The following is a 9334-nucleotide window of genomic DNA, read 5'->3' on the forward strand; positions in this document are numbered from 1 at the left end:
GGGCCGGGCCGACGCCCTCCGGCCCCGCGCGGTCGGGCGTTTCGCTTCGCTCCCTCAGCAGCACCTGCCCCGGCGGCACCCTGCCTCTCAGCCGGGCCCGGGCGGGCTGCCCGGGTCCCGGGTCGCCCGGGGACGCGGCCCGCCGCCAGCCACCTTCCGGGCCGCGGGCCGGAGGAGCGTCAGTCTCCTTTCCGTCCCGGAGGGGCTGAGCTCCGCGGTGCCGGATTTCTCCGGCGTCACGGCGGGAGGAAGGCCGGGGCTGGCGTGCCTCTCGGCGGCCGGGCCGGGGCAGGCGGCGGCTCATAAGGGGAATCTCCCCGCACCACCCGACACCTTGCCCTCTCCCCTTCCCCACAGGTCTTCGCCCAGCGCCGGGGCCGTGGCACGGAGGCGGGCAGGGCTGGGTGTAACAGGCCCGGTGGCCGGGTCAGTGGGGAAGGCCGCTGTTGGCTGAAGCAGACGCCTGCCCAGGGCCTGATCACAGGCACTCTTGCCTCCTGCGAAACCCAGACCTCCCGGCGTTTTGCACATCCCCAGCCACATCCTTAGCCCTTAGAGCAAGCAGCAAGCACAAAGTAATAGCCTGTTCTCGCTGGGCGTGCTGTGCCCTGGATGAGTGACTGTCAGCAGACGTCTTGAGCAGGTGCAGCAGAGGCACAGCTGGGCAAGCGCGAGGCATTCACCCGCTTAGTGGTGTACACCCAGTTGTTGGTAGGGAGCTTTTCATCCAAGACCTAGTGCAGCTGCTCTGTTGACTATCCTTCGAAATAAGAGCCTGGATTTAAAATTAAGTGTCAGTTCAGAAGATACATGTGGAACATCACAGTGAGTCTTCCCCTCTTCCTCACAATGGACACTCAGTCTTTGAAGGGCCTCTCTGAAGTCCTAATGAGTTGTCTCAGTGATCATTGTACTTCAGTGGTACCTGCCCTGGGCAAATGCGCAGTATCTCCGCTGTAGATCACAGTCAGCTGTAAATACCGCTTAACACGTGCAATTTTGGCTCCCACCTTCTCCTCCAAGCGTCCTGATTTCAGTTGGGGTAGAGTTAATTTTCTTCCTAGTAGCTGGTATAGTGCTGTGATTTGGATTTAGGATGGGAATAATGTTGATAACACACCGATGTTTTAGTTGTTGCTGAGCAGTGCTTACACTAAGTCAAGGACTTTTCAGCTTCTCATACTGCCCTGCCAGTGAGGAGGCTGGAGGTGCACAAGAAGCCAAGACAGCTGACCCAAACTGGCCAAAATGATATTCCATGCCATACGACATCATGCTGAACAAAAAAACCGGGGGCAGTTGGCCGCGGGGGCGCAACCGCTGCTTGGGAACTGGCTAGGCATTCAGCGGGTGGTGAGCAATTGCATTGTGCATCACTTGTTTTGTATATTCTTTCATCATTATTATTATTTTGCCTTCCTTTTCTATCCTATTAAATTGTCTTAATCCACAAGTTTTACCTTTTTTTCCGATTCTCTCCCCCATCTTACTGGGGGGTAGTGAGCGAATGGCTGTGTGGTGTTTAGCTGCCTGCTGGGTTAAACCATGACACCAAGTAATCTTAGAAATTACGTGGTCACCATTTCTATTTGGAAGGAGGTTTCTTAGTGAAAACAGAGTATATGAAGTTGGCAATTCTCACGTCCAAAAAACGTAGCTATCTTCTTGCATACTGCTTCTTTATCAACCAGTTAGAAGAATCAAAACCATGAGATCGTTCAGGAGTCTTATATTAGCCTTTTCTTCTGTAAATGAGTAAATGACCCAGAACAGTTCTTGTAGAATAGGAAGAAGTTTTTTGAATATTTGATCCCTGCAAACCACATTGATTTAATCATGTGTTGTATAGGTATTTCAATTAAACAGAAGAATAACGTCATTGGGGAATTCTTCCCAAGGCAGCTAAGAGAATATACATGTTACACTAACAATTACATAGTTAGGCTGAGAAAACAGCAATAAGTGTTAGAGTAAAAATATGCAAGAAAGTTACGTTTCTTCAATAGGTCGATGCAAATAAAGTTATTTTGGGGGATGATGGTTGTCTTTCCAAGACATAATGCCCCAAAATACTGGAACACTTTTACATTCCTCAGATAGGAGGCAGCATGTGTGCTAAGTACTAATATTAATAATTCAATTAAATAATATTTTGATGACCTCAACTCTGTCCCTTTGCTTCGTTCTTGCCAGTATAGCTTTCAGCTTTCATCCCAAGTGGGAGAGGTACCAGGAAGCTGCTTAAAGGGCTACATATTTTTGGGATTCTTTGTTATGTTGAAGCGGAAATGTAGCTGAATAACTTATAATTCTGGAGAAATGTATGCTGAAGACAATAGAGGAGGTTAATGGCAAGCTGAAAATACTCCTTAAATTTTTTTTCATTTTATTTGTTTTCTCCAGTGGCTCAGCTTTTTTATCCTCATGAAAAAGATGAGCACTTAAAATCTGTTGCAGCAGTTAGAAACCATATCAGCCAGGAGTGCTTTCCAGTGACGCTTTTTATGCAACCGTCTGCACAGGTAGGCTTCGTGAGCAGATAAGAATAAGAAAGCAGATAAGAATAAGAGAATTTTGTGTCTTTGATTGATGTAAACCTCTTTAAAGTTTCATGCATTTTTCTCATCTTTTATCTCCTTTTTTGCATTAAGTCATGAGAGACTAATGGAAAATTAAATTGCTCTTAGGGTGAGGCAGACAGGGAAGAACTGTGGGCTATCCCAACATTATGTGGATTTTCAAACTTAAATTTTTTCAAAGACATGGTGGTCATTGTCATTTTTGAGAGTGGCTGAGAATAAAGTGCAGATTGGTGTGAATACAATGCTTAATTGAGTCTTTTTACCAAGGAAAGAGGAGGTTGTGTTGCTTCTGTTCCATCACTTAAAAAAGCACTGCTGTCTGAATATCCAGTGTGCATGAAGCAGACGTTGCTTGAACTTTATAGCTGTGTAACTGACCCCAAAATAAGTGCAGGAAGTGGTTTATACAGTAATATTATGAATGCCAAAAACCATTCAGGTTATTAAATTGTTGCATATGTTTCCTGTTTAACTCCATCCTTCGCAGTCACTTTAGCCTTGCTCAGTGCCACCATTCTCAGAAGGTACTTTTTGAAAAGCAGCAGTGCCGTGTATGTTAATAAATAAAGTGCCAGACCATGCAGCAAAGTGCTAGGTAAAAATCACAGTTTCGATGTTTGAATTACTCCAGAAATAGATGGGATTCCTTCTTGCTTTTCCCTAGCAGCACAATTCTCAGGCATGGAAGATTGCGACTCTAAAACTCTTTGGAATCTATCTACTTTTATAGTTGATTTTTTTTTTTAAAGCGTGTTTGTAACTGGATTGTGTTTGTTGGAAACGCAGATGTGGTTTGCGATAGACTTGCATTGTGTGTCCTGTGGAATCAAAACTTCAGATGATGGCAATGAGGATAGAAGTAGTACAGTGATTCTGGACAGCACACTAAAGAAGCTAAATTTTTGACCTGCAATACAATAAAAATGAGAAAGATTTTGGATGACTTGCTCATATTTGTTCTCATTTCTTTATGATTGAGAGATCATAAAGATCATGGTCATGATCCAGCATCTGATTGTACTTACTGACTTCCCTGTTTGAATTAGGCTACACACAACTCTTGTGTTGGTAATAAGTGATACACTGTGCTGTACACTGTATATAAATCAGGTGACTGGATGCTATCTGCTGTAAAAAAATATACTCCTTTCAACTTGGTCATTACTATTTCTAGGTGAACACTGAACTTACAGTATCAGTATGAGACTTCAGCTTTTTACCTTTGTACCTAGCAGAAAGAGAGGTAGCCAAGCATAAAACACGTAATTTCTGCTGACCAAGATCAGCAGCAGAGTACAAGGAAGGAGACAACGAACAGTTGTTTGTTCCAAAACAACCCAACAGGAAAGTCAGACATCTCCACTAAAGCAAACTGGATGGGTAAGCTGGATTTCGTCCCTTTTATTTTGGTGCTATTGCTAGTGAATAACTGGGATTTCGCACTGGTTGCTCTTATTGAAGAGAGAAACAGATGTCTGTTAGCTTAAGCCTATAAATGAAGACAAGAAAGGGCTATGTGTTATTCTTCCTGATTCACTACAGTCAGAGGGCTAGGAGCTTTTGAGTCTTAAGACCGTGGGCTCTGATTTATGCTATGCTAGTTAAACTAGTTATGAACTGGCAGAGCCCTAGTGTCTGAGTACTAGTCCAGTATAACCTGTCCCCATCAAGTTGTACATGTGCGTGTGTATGTATTCAGAAGGGGAGAAGGGAACAGTACTGCACAAGAACCTGCCCTCCAACTGTACGGAAGATGAGCATTCCCCTCTGCTGGAGAAATTGGCTACCCACAGGGGTTCAAATTTTACCATTTTATGCTATAAGCATGTAATTAACCACACGGAATTTAAATGTGGTGTGGCCTTGTTGTGGTATGGCCTTGTGGCTAACCAGTTGCTGCCAGAGAGCAGCAAAAGTGGGCAGATCTGCAAGGGAAGGTGACCTGGGAGCCACAAGTGACAGCAAGGTGGGCAGGGGTTGTGACCTCAGGGACAAGTAGCACAGTCCCACAGTATCCCAAAAAAAGGAGCAGAGCAGATCCAGTGATGTTAACTGGGGTCAGCCAACAGTTGGCCCAGTGATTGCCGGGCAAGTCCATAGGAATAAGGCAAGTCTGATGGTAAGCCAGGACGTCAAGTTAGCAAGGCAAGGTAGGGATCATCATGGTAAAAGGCCAGGTACAAGCATACCTACAATACAGTTAGGGCGAGGGCCTGAGCTTAAATGCAGCTCCTGAGCCAAGGGGCAGAGGCCCTGGGCAAAGCTTCTTGCAGCTCTTTCTCCCAGCTTCGCTGTTTTCACAGGGGTCTAATTCAGTGTTACACAACTGTGCCATATTAGAGCTGACTTTGAGCCCAAGCAACTAAACCCCTGGCAGGGTGTGTATGGGGACAGAAAGGTTGCAAAGCCTGTTGGTGCACTTAGGGCCCTGACACTCATTTCCTTGTCTTTCACTCAGCCTGTTTGGATTTTATTGTATTTGCTGTGACCTTGCTGTGAAACCAGTTTGGAGTGGTTCTCTAGGGTCTGGAGTGGAGTCGATTCTCTACTGTTTACCCAAGCAGCACCACCATTAACTTCAGTGGGAGCAGTGCTTGAAGAAGGACTGAGATACTAATTAGCTAAAATGTGAAATGTGTGGCTGCGGCCAATAAATGCATTTCATTATTATGGTTACAAAATCATGAATCAGTCAGGCATAAAATGAGGTAGAATCCTGTAATAGACTAATGTGCTCTTTTTCCCAAGGGACTGCTTGTTCTACAAAGTCTCGTTTTGCTTTCAAGAATGTTTGTAGAGGTTGTGGTTTCACAGAAAAAATGTTAAAATTTCAACTAATTTTAACTTGACGACTCCTTCTTTTTCCCAGCTTTTATTGCTGAGAATGACGTCATATGGTATGGGATATCCTTTGGGTCAGTTGGGGTCAGCTCTCCCAGCTGTGCCCCCTCCCAACTTGTTGTGTACCCCCAGCCTGCTCACTGGCAGGGCAGGCTGAGAAATAGAAAAGGCCTTGATGCTGTGCAAGCCCTGCTCAGCAATAACTAAAACATCCCTATGTTATCAACACTGGTTTTGTCACAAATCCAAAATGCAGCACCATACCAGCTACTATGAAGAAAATAAACTCTTTCCCAGCCAAAACCAGTACACCCGATTATTTTAGGTGTCCCATAATGATACTACAAGTGCTAACACTGATAACCAAGTCATCTCTTAAAGAAAGAAAAATAATGTACTTATATCCGCATGTCAATACCCCGGATAGGAGAATGCAAGAGAGAATACCATCACTTTTTTCTCACAATCAAAATGGAAAAAAAAGAGCTACCATTAGCCTAAAAGAAGCCTGTTGGCAAGCTAATTATTATGAAGGTTGAGTTCAGTTAATGCCATGAATATATTTAAACTGCTCAGAGAGAAAGTTAGGCTAGTTAGGGGAATCTGACAGAGTTTATGTTGACCCTCTTCTGAATAATTGCAAAATCTACTCTTACTGAACTTAAATTGAGTTCTGTACGGGGCAGAACTTCATTTTTAGAAACTACCACTCTGCCTTTATTTCCCGTAATTTCTTTTCCAGAAAGCTGATGTAGCTCATAAGAATGAAATGGCTAACAAAAATAAAGCAATGTACTTCTGGGGTAAGCAGCAGCTGAGCTACTTTAAGAAAGTATAGACCAACAGAATGAGTGGTTTTAACTTTAAAACCTATGTAGTCCTTTCTGTTTCTGTATTGGGGTATCAAGTATTTCATCACACTGCTAACAACAGAACAAGGAGTTTTGCTTGTTTGGTTGGTTTGTGCATTGTATTTTATTTGTTTTTTAAACAATTTGTCTTCTTTAATTGATCTATTTTTTCCTTCCTGTGAGATTAAATTCAATAAGCTAACCCAGGTTTATCCTTTCAGCCAATGTTCTATTGTCCCATCTCACAAATTCACAATGCTGGAGAAATTGCAAGGGTCCGTGAAGAATGCAAAAAGTAAAGTTTCTGGTGCAGAGTTGAGTGATCCAAACTTGTTCTTACCACACTGAGAATGACTTCTTGATGTAGATGTGCAAAACTGGCTGCAAAATGCCATGCCATTTATTGTAATACATTGGGGTTTGTTGGAATATTATTTTGGGTTAACTCTGTCACCTTATTTTAAGTTGAGCAATATGTTATTATAGGGTTAATTGAATTATTTGCATAATCATTGTAGGTAAAGGTGGTTGAATTAAGCTCTTGTTTAATATGAACTTACTTTAACAATTGTAGAGTTGGTTCTATTCTTGAAGTCCATTATTAAAACCACCTTAGGAATGTTTTACTTTATTACATACTTATTCTTGCCTTTGCATGAAAGGCAGGCATGGCTATGTCTCTTGGGTTTGTGAAACTCTTTAGGTGATACGACATCTAAAAGATTAGTTACTCAGTGTTTTAGTGCCTTTTAAGTCCACCATGTCAGTCTGTATCTAAATTACACATTTTCTGAAAGGAGAAGATTGAAAAGGGTTTCAGCATTTAGTCGGAGCTGCTGTCATTACTAGTGCTGCAGTACTGAGAGGAGATGCTCAGATTATGGAAGCTATTATTTAATAAATATATATAATGCATTAGCTCCAGATGCTACAGCATGCCTGATGTCTGGCACTGTGTGAACACATCCTTGCTTTGAAGAGATAGCAATCTGAATGAGCATATGTAATGGGTGATTAAGACAGTACGTAAAGTTAATGTTTAGAAGATGGGTAATGTTTTTAACATTACAAATATATAAAACATTTAACATATGAAACATTTAACATGTAAAAGAATAATGTATTTAACAAATAGGTAACAAATTTTGGCTGATACCAGATACACTCCTTTTTATTTTTACAGCTCTTCCTTTGTCTCTTGGGAACATGCTTGTCACCCAGGGGCTAGTCTCAAAAGGTAAATATAATAAATACATGATGGTCCTAAGTTATGAAGTTGAGACTCTGGAATTACTACTGAAATGCAAGTTTCCCTAAAGCCTGCTGTTTTTCAAGATCAATATTCCTCTCACTCATCACCGTTATTGTTATAGTGATTTGATCATTATGTATGCATTGCCACAGTCATGCTTTTGAAAGAACATGAACTGAAAAGAGAATTCACTAATTCAAAGACTGGTGGCTAGATTTTGTCACCATGATCACATGTATTTGAGTAGAGTCTTCACTGGGGCTGCTTGTATGGCAGAGCATTGTACAACCTGAGCAGGGGCATCAGATTTGGGTACTGTAGCTCTGACTGTTGGTTTATTTGAAAAATGCTGGCGGTGTTTTTACAGTGACCATATATCGATATGAATACAGCTTTGGTGCAAAGGGACAAGGAATACTGCCAAAGTGAGGAGACAGAGAGCTTTTTATAGAGATGGCTTGCGATCTGCAGGCCAACACAAAAGGGAATTGTATTCCATTTATGTGGTGGATGAGCCTGGTTCTATACATTGCACCTTGAGTTTCCCTTCTGGGGGTCTTGACTAGTAATAACGTTGAGATTAGCGTTTTGGGTAAAGAGTGAAGGGCATCCACCCTGAAGACTGCTAAGATGGGTGTATCCCACAGGAGCAAATAAGACAGTCCTTCAGCCTGCATCAACAGCGGCTTACAGCAAGGGCAGGTAGGAGAAGAGAAAAATCACAGGGCCTGAAGCAAGAAGCAGAAAAGAATCCAGGGGCTATAAGGGATGGGTGGTGGGAGACAGCAAATGGAGGAGGTAGAAATGGCTCAGCCTTTTCTCACTGTGTGTTGTTGCAAGCCCCTTGTTTTGTTCCAGCCACTATTACCATGTTTCCTCCTCATCACATTCTTTTTTTTTACTAAGATGGTCAGGAGGACTAAAGTAGAAAACCTAAAAGCTGTGCTATACCACAAGAGGCTGATGTGGGTTCCTTGTTGCATCCTTGACGTATGAGCTTGTAGGCAGACAGGGAGGGAAGGAGCAAGGGAAAGTGTGTGAGGGAAGGCAAAGGTTTACACATTTGAAAAGGGGTGAGCAGTGATAGGAAGGGCACTGGGGTTGTCTCAGTAGCTAACATGCCACCTTCTGGCACCCGGTACTCTTCTCAGTTTCTCTCCATTGTACTTGGACATTTCTTATCAGCTGTGAAATAACAAATGCCCCTATTAAATAATCATTACTGTGTGTCAACAATTGGAAGAGGGGGGGCTGTTTAGAAACAAACAACAATTTTGTTCCTCCCTCCCCTGAAAGACCCAATTTAAAATTGCATAGATGCCAGTGGGCGAAGGCACTTGCACTTAGCATAGACTGAATGCCCCTCTGTCTAAACACTCCTCTCTGACAACTGCACGCAGTACACTGGGTCTAGAAGAAGCTGGAGTTTCTGAGCCTCATTAATACTGTCTAAATGCATGTAACAGTGCAAACAGTGTTTGCTTCCCTTCCCTTTACCATGGCAATCTTGCTGTGTGGAGCCCTCCTCCACAGTATGGCACTCCTCTGCCAGACACACACACTTGCAGAGGTATAGTATAGAACCATAGAATGGTTTGGGTTGGAAGGGACCTTAAAGATCATCTATTTACAAACCCCTGCCATGGGCAGGGACACCTTCCACTAGACCAGGTTGCTCAAAGCCCCATCCAACCTGGCCTTGAACACTTCCAGGGATGGGGCATCCACAACTTCTCTGGGGAACCCGTTCCAGTGCCTCACCACCCTCATAGTGAAGAATTTCTTCTTTATATCTAATCTAAATCTAC

Source organism: Aptenodytes forsteri, unplaced genomic scaffold (assembly GCF_000699145.1).
Source record: "Aptenodytes forsteri isolate BGI_AS27 unplaced genomic scaffold, ASM69914v1 Scaffold65, whole genome shotgun sequence".
NCBI classification, from domain to species: Eukaryota; Metazoa; Chordata; class Aves; order Sphenisciformes; family Spheniscidae; genus Aptenodytes; species Aptenodytes forsteri.